Genomic DNA, 13,669 nt, shown 5'->3' with positions numbered 1-13,669 from the left:
TGAAGATACTTTTTTTTTTTTGGTAGAAGTGAAATAACATTAAATATCCAATTTTTTTTTTTTGTAAATATGGTTTATGCTTGATTTGGAATTATAGCCTGCATTTGAATCATCAAGCTAATAAATAATTCAAAATGATTAACATTAGGTGGATATTTTTAAATCCTTTTACTTTAAATTGGCACTATTCATGCTATAACCTGTTGAAACAACAAAGCAGAAAGAACGAATGATCTAATTCTAGTTACTGCAGGTGACTAGACTCTCTGCTCCACTGGCAACAGAGGCTAATGATAGCAAAGAAATCAAAGTTGTTCCTTCTCAGAGACAGACATTGAGGTGAAAAAACATGCATCGTTTGGTCACTGCTTCTTTTGCACATCCTTAAAGTGGAACCAAATTTGGCATTTACTGATGCTACCTCCAGTTCAACTATTTTTAATTTTCTAATTTCTGAGGTGAAGAGGGCTGAGATTAGCAAATCGAAGCATTATTTTAATTGTTTTTAAAAACATTTGAGAAACTGTGCTATTTTCAGATTCTGTTAATTTAATAATAGTAGACAACTCAGTGAGTAAGCAGGTCAGGAACCTGAGAAGACTGAATGATAAAATTAAAACATTAAGCACAAGCACTCTTAAACAGATTGCATGTATGTGCCAAGTGTGGTGAATGTTTATGGTTCACTGGACTGTGGTGTATGCCTGACACTCCAAAGAACATTCCAGAGAGATGGTCTGACTTACTGGAACTTTAAAGGCTCAAGCCCCATATTTTGTCTTTTAAATTTTTTTTTTAAAGCTTTATTACAAAATAGACATTTTACAGGAAAAGAAATCTACAAGTCAATGACATAAGTTTTTTAAAAAAAGAAAAAGAAAACAGGAGAAAAATGAAGCTAGCAGTGCCCTGGGTTAAAAGAGATCTAAAAGATCTAATAATGAAAAGCACTGTGTGGATCTTACTCAGATTCTGATTTGAACAAACCAACAATAAAAAGACATTTTTGAGGTAATGAAGAAATTTGGTTATAGAATTGGTATTAGATGTTAGCAATAAGTTTTGTGAATATGGTTTTGTGGTATGTAAGAAAATGCTCATTTTTTAAAGATAGATCCTTACTATTTGAAGGGACAAAATTATATATTTGGGATTTGCTTTTCAATATTTCAGCAAAGGAATTAAAGTGACAGATAAAGTAAATGTCAGCAAACTTAACAGTCATTGGGTAATTGAGTAATTTCCAAAGTAATGGGAATTTACTATACTCTTTTTAATGGAAGTTTAATTAAAAATTTATTTTTTTTACAAAATATTCAAATTTAAATTGGGGGTGCGGTTATTGTTATAACTCTAGACCTTCTAGACCTGTGAAGTCTAGCCTGTTATGGTCAGCATGAATTGTATAAACAATTCTTTACAGATGAAGTTAGTTTAAGTCTGTTGGTTTCAGTAAACTCTTTGACAAGAGGGAAACATGCTCTGAAGTCATCACAAACCTCCATTTGCCAGAGCTCCTCTGAATGGCACCCCTGCTTCCATGCTTGATCTTCTCTAGTCATTCTCCACCTACTAGCTGGAGTTATATTTAAAAACATACCTCCAGTCATTTCCAATAAAAAGCTCTAACACGGCTCATACAGCCCTGTGTGAGGTAGCCCCAGTCTCTCCCGCCTCCTCTGGGCCACTATGATCCCACCTCACTGGCTTCTTTCAGTTCTTCAGTGGCCTGAAGGTCTGCCCTGGCCCATGACCTTCCTTGAGCTGGTCACTCCTCTTGGAACACCCTCCCCATCACTTCTTCACAGCACACTCCCCCACCCATTGTTTTCTCCCTTACAGAAATAGTTCTTTCCTCTTTTAGCAACTTTCACAATTTATTTGGGTTTGTCTCGTGTCTATTTTTTCCACTCTTCTCCATGTGTGTATTCTGTTTACCACTGCACAGCTAATATTCAATTTTTATTGAATCAGTTAAGAAATATCTTCCCAACCTTTCAGTCCCATAAGTATCAAATGAATATTGAAATTTAGTTTTGAAATACTGGGAAAAAGGAATTTGGTGGATGTTATCCAAAAAGTTGGCTTATACTTCAGAGGAATTACGGTTGGGGGAGTAGAGGGCATTTGAGAGGAGGAATACCAGAGCATAGCGATGATTAGGTTGCAGGGCAAATCTTACAAAAAGGAGTCAACCCGCCGTGATTCTTGGTGTGTCTGAACTCATGAACTTCCATTTCTCTATGACGCCTTTTCCACTCGGTCAGCGTCCTGACTTCTGTCCTAGTCCTTTGCTGTGCCATGAAGCACAGTCCTCACCAATGGGAGGGAGCAGGGGGTGGAGTCCAGACGACTGACCAGGATCTCTCACTTCCATGCCAGGGAGCACAAGTTGGCAGAATACATGCAAATATGTATATATCCACAATCACAAGGAGTTTTTAATACACTTGTCTAAAATTTTTTACTTAAATATTTTATTTGAGAGAAAGGAAGGAGGGAGGAAGGAAATAAATTCTCTTACATGGTCCAGAAAAAATAGTCTGCATATGTAGTACAGAGAGACAAGGATAAGCAAATGTGGTAAAATACTTTTTTTATTGATTGATTTTAGAGAAGAGAGAAGAAGGGGGAGAGAGGGAAAGATCAATTTGTTGTTCCACTTATTTATGCATTTATTGGTTGATTCTTGTATGTGCCCTGATGGGGGATCGAACCTTCAAACTTGGTGTATCAGGATGATGCTCTAACCAATGCAGCTGCCCAGCCAGGGCTGCAATGTGGTAAAATATTGATACTTGGGAAACTGTGAAGGGTGTATGGGAATTCTTTGTAATATATTTTTTTTCAATTTTTTTAAAACCCTGAAATTAAGTAAAAATTTTAAAAAGTTAATGCAATTATGGCAATCTTAATTTATGGGTAAACAAGTGTTACATTATTTTCTTTACATTTTAAGTATTTCATAATTAAAAGGTGAAAAGAAAAAATTTTCATCAAGCACAGCAAATCTTTTTTTTTTAATCCCCACCTGAGGATATATTCTTCATTGATTCTAAAGACAGAGAAAGGAAGAGGGACAGAGAGAGAAACATTGATGTAAGAGAGAAATATCAATTGGTTACCTCCAGTACATGCCCCAACTGGGGATCGAACCCACAACCTGGGTATGTTCCTTGGCTGGAATCAAACCCATGACCCTTCTTTGGTGCACCAGAAGATGCTCAACCAACTGAGCCACAACAAGCAGGAAAACACAGAAAATCATTGATAAGAGGAACCCCTAGTGTCAAGAGATAAAGCTGTGATTTATCCATACAAGGCTGCTTTGAGTAAACTGAAACAAAGTGCTCTCAAGGCCTCTGCAAGCAGATGGGCTGAGGGCTAGTCCTCACTCGCCCCAGTAGCTGGTGGCCTGGTGCAGGGAACAACCTGCCTAATTTCTTAGCCCTGACTCCACATCTTATTTATCTATATTTGGCAGTTTTTCTGTGACAGGGTAAATAGATTAATAAACATTAAAATACACATAAAAGGGAAAGGAGCTGGTTGAAAAAGGTAAAAGGATTAAGAAGTACAAATTGGCAGTCACAGGAATGTAAAGTACAGCACAGGGAACGTAGTCAATAACATTGTAGTAACTATGTATGGTGTCAGGTGGGTACTAGACTTATCAGGTGATCACTTTGTAAGTTATATAAATGTATAACCACTATGCATACACCTGAAACTAGTATAATATTGAATGTCAACTGTAACTGAAAATTTTTAAATTTAAAAACACAAAATTGTTTACCCATTGTTCAATTTCTGTATATGAGCACTACCGTCAGTCAGTACTTACAGGATGCTCACTGAAAACAAACCACTGCACTGGAAACAATAGAAAAGTACAAAAATCAATATAAGACACGGCCAAATGCTCATGCAAACCCACAATCTGACAGAGAAAGGAACGGCAGGGAAAGTGTGTCAGAGTTTATATTGTCCACTTTCATTTTTGCTGCCTCATCTCATTTTCATACCAGTTCTGTGAAGTACAATTTACTCTTTCTAATTTATAGATGAAGACGCCCAGAGAAGTTATGAACTAGCCCAAAATTACACAACCACTAAGTGACAAAGCCGGGAGTTTATCTCAGGTCTGTCTGACTCCAAAGTCCATGCTCTTTCCACATCACCATGTTTACAAAAGTCACAAAAACATAAATACCATAAAATTCCACTTACTCAACACTCTTGGGGATGAGTCATGCTGGACAGATGAGTAAGTGAAAGGCCATCCTCCAGGAACACTGTTTAAAGCCCTCCAAGGTTAGAGCAGAGAATACTCCAAAAGCCTCTTGGGGAAGAGGCTTTTCCTCCGTGTTTCTTCTGCCTCTTGGGCTTCTGACATTTGATGCCCAATTCACCTGGTGTCTGACATGTTCATCCTGAAAGCTCCAGAAGAAGATGGCCACAGATTCCTTTTTCCTTTTTTAAAATTTTTATCTTCATCCGAGGATATACTTAATGATTTCAGAGAGAGAGGTAGAAGAGTGAGAGACAGAGAAACATCAACCGGTTGCCTCTCGTACATGCCCAACCAGGGATCGAAACTGAAACCTAGGTATGTGCCCTGACTGGGAATTGAACCCGCAACATTTTTTGGGGTAGGGGACAACTCTCCAACCAAGTCACCTGGCCAGGGCTCCTTTTTGCTCTCTCAAAGTACAAATCAAATAGACTGATAATTCAGAAATAGTTGTTGTATAGACTAGGGAAAACAGAAAATGTTTACTGAAAATACACTAGCATAAAAAGTTGGATTCCCAAAGCACAGTTTCCTGATACCAGGTTGGCCACACCACCAGCCCTGATCGTTAAAACACTGCCCCCTGGCCTTAGCTGGTTTTCCTCAGTGGTTAAGAGCTTCGGCCTGCAGACTGAAGGGTGCCAGGTTTGATTCTGGCCAAGGCGATGTACTTTGATTGCAGGCTGCATTCCCCGACCCGGTTGGGGCGTGTGGGTGGCAACCAATTGATGTCCTCTCTCACATCGGTGTTTCTCTCTCTTCCCCTTTAACTCTCTCTAAAAAGCAGTGGAAAAAATATCCTCGGCTGAGGATTAAAGTGAACACACACACACACACACACACACACACACATGAACACTGCTCCTTTGGTCCTAAAGGGTGGTAGGATTCTGCAGGCCTGTTTTTCATCTCACTCCTCAGTATTTTGCTATCTCCTGGCCAGTGGCTTTCAATATTTATTTTGTTCTTAGTCCTTGAAATGAGTCTAATGATTCATTCTGCTTCCATATGTAACCTCCCTGAATTTTAGATTCCTCGTCTGCATAAAAAGGGAATGATGACAGTATCTAACTCAGAGAGAGCAAATGGGGAGATCATGTGAGTACATGGCACTGTTAGCATTCCTAAGTTACTTTTCTTCTTTTTCCCCATTTCTGCACCTGTGCATCATCATCATCCTGACAATTATAGCTAAGGGCTGAGCACTTACGATTGGGACAAAACAGTGTCCCAGACACTGTTTTAAGCACTTTACATGCATTAACTAATTTATTCCTCACCTCAATCTTATGAGGTAGGTGCAATGACCACCTTAACTTCCCGAAGACACTGAGGCACCAAGTTAACAAACAAGTTACCCAAATTCAAAAGCTGGGACTTAGTCTAGCCAGTCAGGCTCCAGAGCCAGCACTTCTAACCACCATGCTGCACCACCTACAAGTGGACTCTTCTGTGTTTAAAGTTACCATCCAGACCTACATCCCTCCACTCAGTTTGCCTTTCTGGTCTGTCTCCATCTCCAACCAGGGCCTATAAAGCTGACATTAGAGTAAGAAGAGAGAGAATTGATGGAACATAAGACAGAGCCCACAAGTATTTCCAATCATATACAGAAATATATTTTATGATTAAAGGTACAGTTACTTTATAATCTTATGTATTGTTTGAATTCTTAGAGCAGGCATTCAATACTTCCAAAATCAACTTAAAAAAAATATAAAAGTAGATTCATTTGGGGGGGAAATTGCCAAGCACTGCTAACTTTGGAAGGAAGAAGTGATTACAAATAGGAGGAAGGGTTTTGTTTATTTAATGTCAAATGGCATTAAAACAATAACTTAGTAAAAAAATAAGTATTTCCCCATATCAGTAGGACAGTGATTAAGAACAAGAATTAAGAGCAGACGTGAGCTGAATTCCAGCAACACTACTTTACCAGTTGTTTGAACTTTACTTCTATGTTTTCTCATCTATAAATGGGAATAATAATACCCTCATCTAGACATACTGTTAGGCTTAAAGCAAGACAATATAATTAAAGTGCTTGATATGGTACATTTTCTTCTTTTCAGAACATCACTGTAATGGCTGAAGAGTATTCTGTGTTATGGCTGTGCCAGGATTCATTTAACAAGTCCCAAAATGTTAAACCTTTGGTTCATTTTTAATACTATAAATATAAAAAATATTTCCATATTTCCATACATCTTATCAACCAATACATAATTTTACCAAGTTAATCTTCTCTGTATTGATGGTATTTAGTCAACTCTTGCCAATAATGGGTATTATTCTAAAGAAATATGCTAATTTTACAAGCCTCAAAAGACCCCATGTTGTTATTTTACTTATTAGATGTTTCAATTTCTTCTTTTGTTATAATAGAAAGTTCCTAGGCTCAATAAATTAAAGTTTGAGATTGGTAAAAAAATAGAAAAATAATTGGAATAAGTAAAAATTTTACTGCAGCATATTACAGATGTGGCATTTCAAGTCATATATGAGAGGATGAATTTTCCCAATGGTTTCCAAAGTACCCCCTGGAGCTTCTGTGGGAAGGAAGGAATGAGGGCAGGGGATGCTGGCAGGTTGAAATAACTCTTGCCCCACTTCAGCTGCGTTTATCTGTTTAACATGATGAACTTACTGGTAAGTTGATCTGAAGGATTCTGAACCTGGAAACAAAACCAAAACCATATTTAAAGCAAGATTTTTGGACAACTGTATTTTGCAATGTAAAATAAATAGATAAATAAATTGAACCTCTCTTACACATCACATACAAAAATATGTAACAGCTGTACTAAAGCATTAAATGGGGGAAAAAAACCCTCCATAAACTACCAGAAAATATGGGTAAGCATCAATTCCTTTTCAAGCACACTCATAAAACTAGAGACCATAATGAGAGGTACTATTTGTCTAAATTGGGGTCTGTAAAATTAGCATATTTCTTTAAAATAATATCCATTATTGGCAAGAGTTGACTAAATACCTTCAATATAGAGAAGATTAACTTGGTAAAACTATGTATTGGTTGATAATTTTAAAATATGTTACAACATTGATATTCTTCAATCCACCAAAGCAGTAGGATTTAGCCCTAAAGAAATAATCAGAAATGTATAGAAATATTTTTTATATTTATAGTATTGAAAATGAACCAAATGTCTAACACTGTGGGACTGGTTAAATGAATCCTGCCTGGCACAGCCATAATACAGAATGCTCTTCAGCCACTACAGAGGTTTAAGTGAAATTAAACCTTAAAATCGTAGTCTTACTAAATGTATATGTTTGGTTTTTGTTTTGTTTTTTCAGAAGGGGGGATTCTAAAACAAATATGCTAAAATATTAACGTTTGTTATACCAAGTAGTGGGTGCATGAATATTTTAAGTATTATTTTGCCGGACACTTTTGAATGTTTGAAACATACTGCAGGCATACCTCAGAGATATTGCAGGTTTGTTTTCAAACCATCACAATAAAGCAAATATCACAATAAAGCAAGTCACATGAATTATATGGTTTCCCAGTCCATATAAAGCTATGTTTATACTATATTGTAGTCTATTAAGTGTGCAATGATATTAGGTCTAAAAAATATATACCTAAAGTTAAAAATACTTTTTTTGCTCAAAAATGCCAGCCCTCATCTGAGCCTTCAGTGAATTATAATCTTGCTGATGGGGGGTTGTCTCAATGTGATGGCTGCTGACTGATCAGGGTGGTGGTTGCTGAAGGATGGGCGGCTGTGGCAATTTCTTAAAATAAGACAATAAAGAAATTTGCTGCACTGACTGACTCCTTTCACAGATGATTTCTCTGTAGTATGTGATGCTGTTTGATAGCATTTTACCCACAGGAGAACTTCTTTCAAAATTGGAGCCAATCCTCTCAAACCCTACTGCTGCTTTATCAACAAAGTTTATGTAGTATTCTAAATCCTTTGTTGTCATTTCAACAATCTTCACAGTATCTTCACCAGGAGTAGACAAAGACACAAAGTGAGCAAATGCTGTTAGAAAATAGGGCTGGTGGGCTTCCTCCATGCAGGGTTGCCACAAACCTTCAATTTGTAAAAAATGTAGTATCTGTGAAGCAAAATAAAGCAAAATGCAGTAAAATGAGGAATGCCTGTTAAGGGAAGAAAAAGAGTAGGCTTTTATTTTAAATGTTGGACAAGAATATTTAATGTTATCAAGATTGTTCATGATATGATTAAACAATACAGGTTAAAAACACTATGAACTATACTATAGTATGACAGTCAGTATAGAATAAGTCAGTACAATACAATGGTTAAGCATACAGGCTCTGGAGCCAGAATGCCTGGATTTAAATACTAATTACGCCACTTACTAGCAGTGAAATACTGAGCAAGTTACTTAACCCCTCTGTGGCTCCGTTTCCTCATCTGTAAAATAAGAATGATAATAATAGTACCTGGCCCATAAGGCTATTATCAGAATTAAGTAAATATATGTTGTAAAGACCCTGGTACATAGTAGATGCCCAATTAAGTGTTAACAACTATGATAATGATGATACAACTTCAGTCTTTTTTAAAAGTACACTTTCTTTTTTCTTAGAAAAAAGAAATGAAAAGATCCATCAAAAATGTTAAAAACCTGTAACCTCTAATTGATGATAGACTAATTTAATTTTCTTCTTTATTTCTTTTTTAAACATTCTATGTCAAGCAATTCCTTTTGTACTTAAAACAACAGAAACATAGAAGCAAAACCTTGGCGTAAGCCCTTCCCCCAAAGTGCCCTTTCAAAGTGTAATACTTGGACCGACACCAGCAGTACCAAAGAACTTGCTAGAAATGCAAATTCTCAGGCTTCATCCCAGATGCATTCATTCTGGGGTGGAGCCCAGCAATCTGTTTTAGCCTTACATTTGATTCTGATGCTTACTAAAGTTTGAGAACTATCATGCTAAGGCATAACTTCTAGCTTTGTATTTGACCTCTTTCACCTTTATATAATACTGCTAATCATTCTTCTTCAAATACTCTCTGCAATTCTTGTTCATAAAGTCCTCCTTCCACCCTTGGATATAACTTCTCCATGATACTTTTGAGTATAGCTCCTCTCTGTCCCCAGTTACTGCCTGCTACAGAAAGTACAAATGCTTTTTGAAGCCAGGCAGGTAATTTGTGTCAAGGGGGACTGGTGTACAACCTTAAAAGTGAAGTGTGGCCACTGCCCAAAGATGTTCACATTAAAAAACAAAAAGTTGCTGGCCAAACAAAAACGCTTCTAAGCCAAATTTGGCCACTGGCCACCAGTTTGCACTCACTTTTTGGCTAATTTTCTCTCAAATCACTAAGCAGTTGTGAGATAGTGGAAAGAGGGCTGAACATAGAAGAAAATCTTGATTTGAAGCCCAGCTCTGCGACTTGCTAGCTGGGTGGTAATAATGATAATAATGTTAACCTTTCAGTTATATCTTCTCATCTGTATAAGGACAATACTACCTATCTCACAGGATTGTTTAAAGATTTAAGATATATACTTAAAAGCACCTGCCTTATAATAAGCCCTCAATACATTTTTTTTCATAAAATTTGTGATACTTATTTTCCTGTATTACTTTGATTGATTATATGCTTTATTCTACTTGTATTTATGAACAGTTTAGATCAGGCTATTTCTTCTATTAGAATGAGCTCCTTTGGGATAGGGATGGTCTTCTGCATCCCTTTAAGTTCCTATAATATCTACTTCAGTAATTAAGTCCTTCCCACATCCATCCCAACCTTCAACATAAACTTGTAACTCGACATCTGATTGTCTGGGGTAGGGATCTGGAGTAACATAGTCAACTCTTAGTACAGATGTATATTTCATAGGAGAAAGAATGTGGCTGACTTAAAACAATCCCCAAAGTTCTAATTCCCTTCCTTTTCTAATATAAAAGGTAAAAAAACAATGATGCCTTTTGTTTTTATGTTAAGTGGATGCCTTTAGCTTTTACATTTACTAGGTTAAAAGCAATCCAGAAAGTTTAGAAATGCCATACTAGAAATTGTGAAAAAACACTATTAGGCATCCCACAAAGATGTTATGAAAGTTAATAGGCAATTAAGATCATGGCATTTTGGAGGAAGATGAAGGAAGCATGTGTATCTCATATAATTAGATTAAAAGCTTTCAGCACTCCTATGGCCTTATAAGAAACAGTATGTCATATTTTGTCCTAATAAAATTTCTTCTTCTTACTTTATAGGTACTCATGCCTTCTAAGTGCTGTAAAGAATTAATTCACAAATTGAACTTGGCATGGTTAATATCATTGCCCCTTTCTTTATTATTATTATTTGAATTTTTAGAAATTTTATTCTTTTATTTAAAATTTTATTTTTTTCCATCACCTTTTATCCCTTCTATGCCCTCTACCACCTCCACCCATCCCCCTCCACCCCTGCAATCACCACACTGTTGTCCATGTCTGTGAGGCCCCTTTCTTCATTTATGTTAGCTTTCTTACTCTGTGAACTTTGCCTGCATCTACAGATTCATTAAGGAAGCCACTTTCAGGTTAAATGATCTAATTTAATTCTAGAATTGCTTATAAACTTACCTCCCCCCATTAAATATGCTTTACACCAGGGTATTTCTATTTTTCCCCTTCAAAAGTACAATTCTTAAAACTAGAAGAACTATAGTAACAAATGGGTTTAAATATCAAATTTAGTTTGGGAAGAATGTTTCTACCTGATCAAGGTTCCATATAGGGAAATGAACACTGGATCAGTCAGGTGGGTTGTGCTTGACAAACCAGAGAAAGGCTGCCCATTTCTTCAGCAGAAAAGGAAATGGTTATTTATGATTCACAATGACATTCAGGTGCAATTTAAAAAATCTATTTCACTGTTCATATGTATCACCAATAAGGACAATTTGGCTTGGTGAAGTTAAGACATAAAAATGCATGACAGCCCTGGCCTGTGTGGCTCAGTTGGTTGTGCATAGTCCCTTGCACCAAAAGGTTGCTGGTTCGATTCCTAATCCGGGCACATGCCCGGTTGCAGGCTTAGTCCCCAGCAGGCGACGTGCAAGAGGCAGCTAATCAATGTTTCGCCCTCACATTGATGCTTCTCTCTCTCTCTCTCAAATTAATAAAAAAAATTTTTAAAAATGCATGACAGTGTTTGAATTGCACACACTGCTGTCAGCTTTCATGTGCTCCGAGGGGTTAATAATTCAATTCTTTGAATTCCATATGAGAAAAATAAAATTCTACTGCCGGTATAACTTCTCAGTCATGGAAGAAAATAATTTCCATTTAAAGGACATATCCAATTTTTCAACTTGCACTCAATTAAAAATCAGTTCCAAGAACATTTAAGCAATTACCACCAAACTACTGTTAAAACAGATGTAAACAACTTTTCCTTCATAAAATAATTCTTTAAGAAAAAATTTATTGAAAATTATCCCCCTTGAGATAAGTACTATTACCTATCTTGTTTAAAGGTAACATTATTTTTGCATGGATAAAGTAGACTTGGGTAAGGAAATAATTAACATTTAAAGTCTTTCTCTTCCAAACATATTTCTTTTCAAGAAAATTATAGACAATATTTAGGTGAAAGTCAGTATTAAGGCTCTTTAGGAGTGTCTATCTTACAGATGGTTCCTTTCAAGCATCTAATTCTGCTTACTCAAAAAACCTAATCAGGTAAACAGTTACCTTGGCAGCTACAGAAGACTCAAATAATCTCATGGACTGCACTGTTGTTATCTATTTTGTGCCAAATGTTTCAGAAATTTTGAGGAAGTTCACTTATCTAAGATTTTAAAATTTCCAGAATGACAAGTGAAAGGGACTGTACAATAATTTAAATACTAGCTTTTAATTAACATATGGATGTGTTTTGCATGAAAAGACAGTTCCCTACCACACAAGTAATAAAATAAAGCTCTTTCACCTCTTTATGGGTTCCTTACAGCTCCTGGAGTCACTAAGAGGAGACCCTGAGGCTTAACAAAGGTCTGACCTTAACAGCTTTTTTTATTTTGTAGAGGAAGTACTGTGAAAAGCACTCTCTGAGACTGAGATACACTGGGGATTTTACCTTGGACAAGTCACTTAATTCTTTCCAGTCTTTCTGTAACTATAAGTGAAGTCAACTGTAAAAGTGTCACAGGACTGGTGTGAGGATCAGATGATATATGTGAACAAATTATGTGCACTATGTGGATAAAAAGAGGCCACATACCAACCCTGACAAGTTCAGGGGAGGCCTGCATGTCTGGTCTTACAGACTCAGACCAAAGTAACCACACGGGGTGGTCTGAACATAAAAATTCCTAACTTAAAGCAGGTCATGGTGGGCAGTCCTGTCCTAGGCCTGTAGCTTCTTCCCTGACAAAGGTCAGTCCTTACCTCTGAAATTGCCTCTTGCCTTTGCGCATCTAGGATAACATACCTTTGAAGTGTCCGACTAATTTTCTTTTCCAGACCCCTCAAAGGCACAACCGCCTGCACTAGAACATGAGACCACATTGTTATCTTGTTGCCCACATGCCATCTCTATGCGCTGTAAATGTTAACGATCCTGTACCCTGCAATGTAAAAGATGTGTTTCTCTAATTTACTTTTTCTCCAATCTCAGAGATTTTCCCACTCTGCTTTCTCCCACCTCTCTAATCTACCACTAATGAATTTCATATAACCCTTCTTACACCTCCTCCTTTTATTCTAAAGTTTAAAATAGGCTAAAAACTGCCATTCCCTGGATCTTTTTCTTAAGTCTGTTGAGATATTGCTTCCCAGCAATTGTGTCAGTTTGGCTTACATAAACTCTTATAAGACTTTTTCTTAGGCTGGATGTTCTTTGTCAATAACTATAATAGGAACCAGAAGTTTCTTACTATTTTATTAATACTGGCCTAACCTTTCCTGCCTATGTCTCTGTCTGTAAAATGGGTACAGATCTAGATTTGTACCTATCCAGTCACTTACAGACTGTGAACTTGATCAAGTCATTTCTTTTCTGGACGTGTTTCCTAACAAAGTTATTACGAAAAGAAAATGATATCGTGTATGGCTATAACAGACATACATTAAGAACTTAATGATGGTTTTTATATTCTTCTGAGGGGAGGAGGTATTATTTGTACTGTAAACTACAAAGACGTACAGGGAAGGAGGAAATAAATGGCGCCTTAGCGACCCTCAGTAGAGAGGGGGGGAAAGGCAGAAAACGGGGCGTAGGCGCCTCAGTGGCTTGGAATAGCGGGAAGAATGAGAATAAAAGTGTGGCAGAAGAAAAGACATTAAGAAACACTCCGAGAATCAATCCACTATTTTTCCCCTTTTCTCTTATGACCGCCAGCCTAGGGAAGACCATTTCATTC

General features: G+C 36.9%; 1 long non-coding RNA gene across 1 annotated transcript; it reads right to left on the bottom strand.

The window, feature by feature from the left end:
- Window positions 1-5,890: 5,890 nt before the first annotated feature.
- Window positions 5,891-9,163, bottom strand: LOC107532160 (uncharacterized). Its single transcript, XR_015715788.1, has 2 exons — window positions 8,658-9,163; window positions 5,891-8,389 (listed from the first exon to the last, which is right to left on the bottom strand). It is a non-coding gene; the product is annotated as an uncharacterized LOC107532160 (long non-coding RNA).
- Between the last annotated feature and the right edge of the window lie 4,506 nt (window positions 9,164-13,669).

The sequence above is a fragment of the Miniopterus natalensis genome, chromosome 16 (genome assembly GCF_054644295.1).
Source record: "Miniopterus natalensis isolate mMinNat1 chromosome 16, mMinNat1.hap1, whole genome shotgun sequence".
Classification (NCBI taxonomy): Eukaryota; Metazoa; Chordata; class Mammalia; order Chiroptera; family Miniopteridae; genus Miniopterus; species Miniopterus natalensis.
Note: the sequence above shows the minus strand (reverse complement) of the source record. Positions and strands in the feature narration are given on the sequence as shown.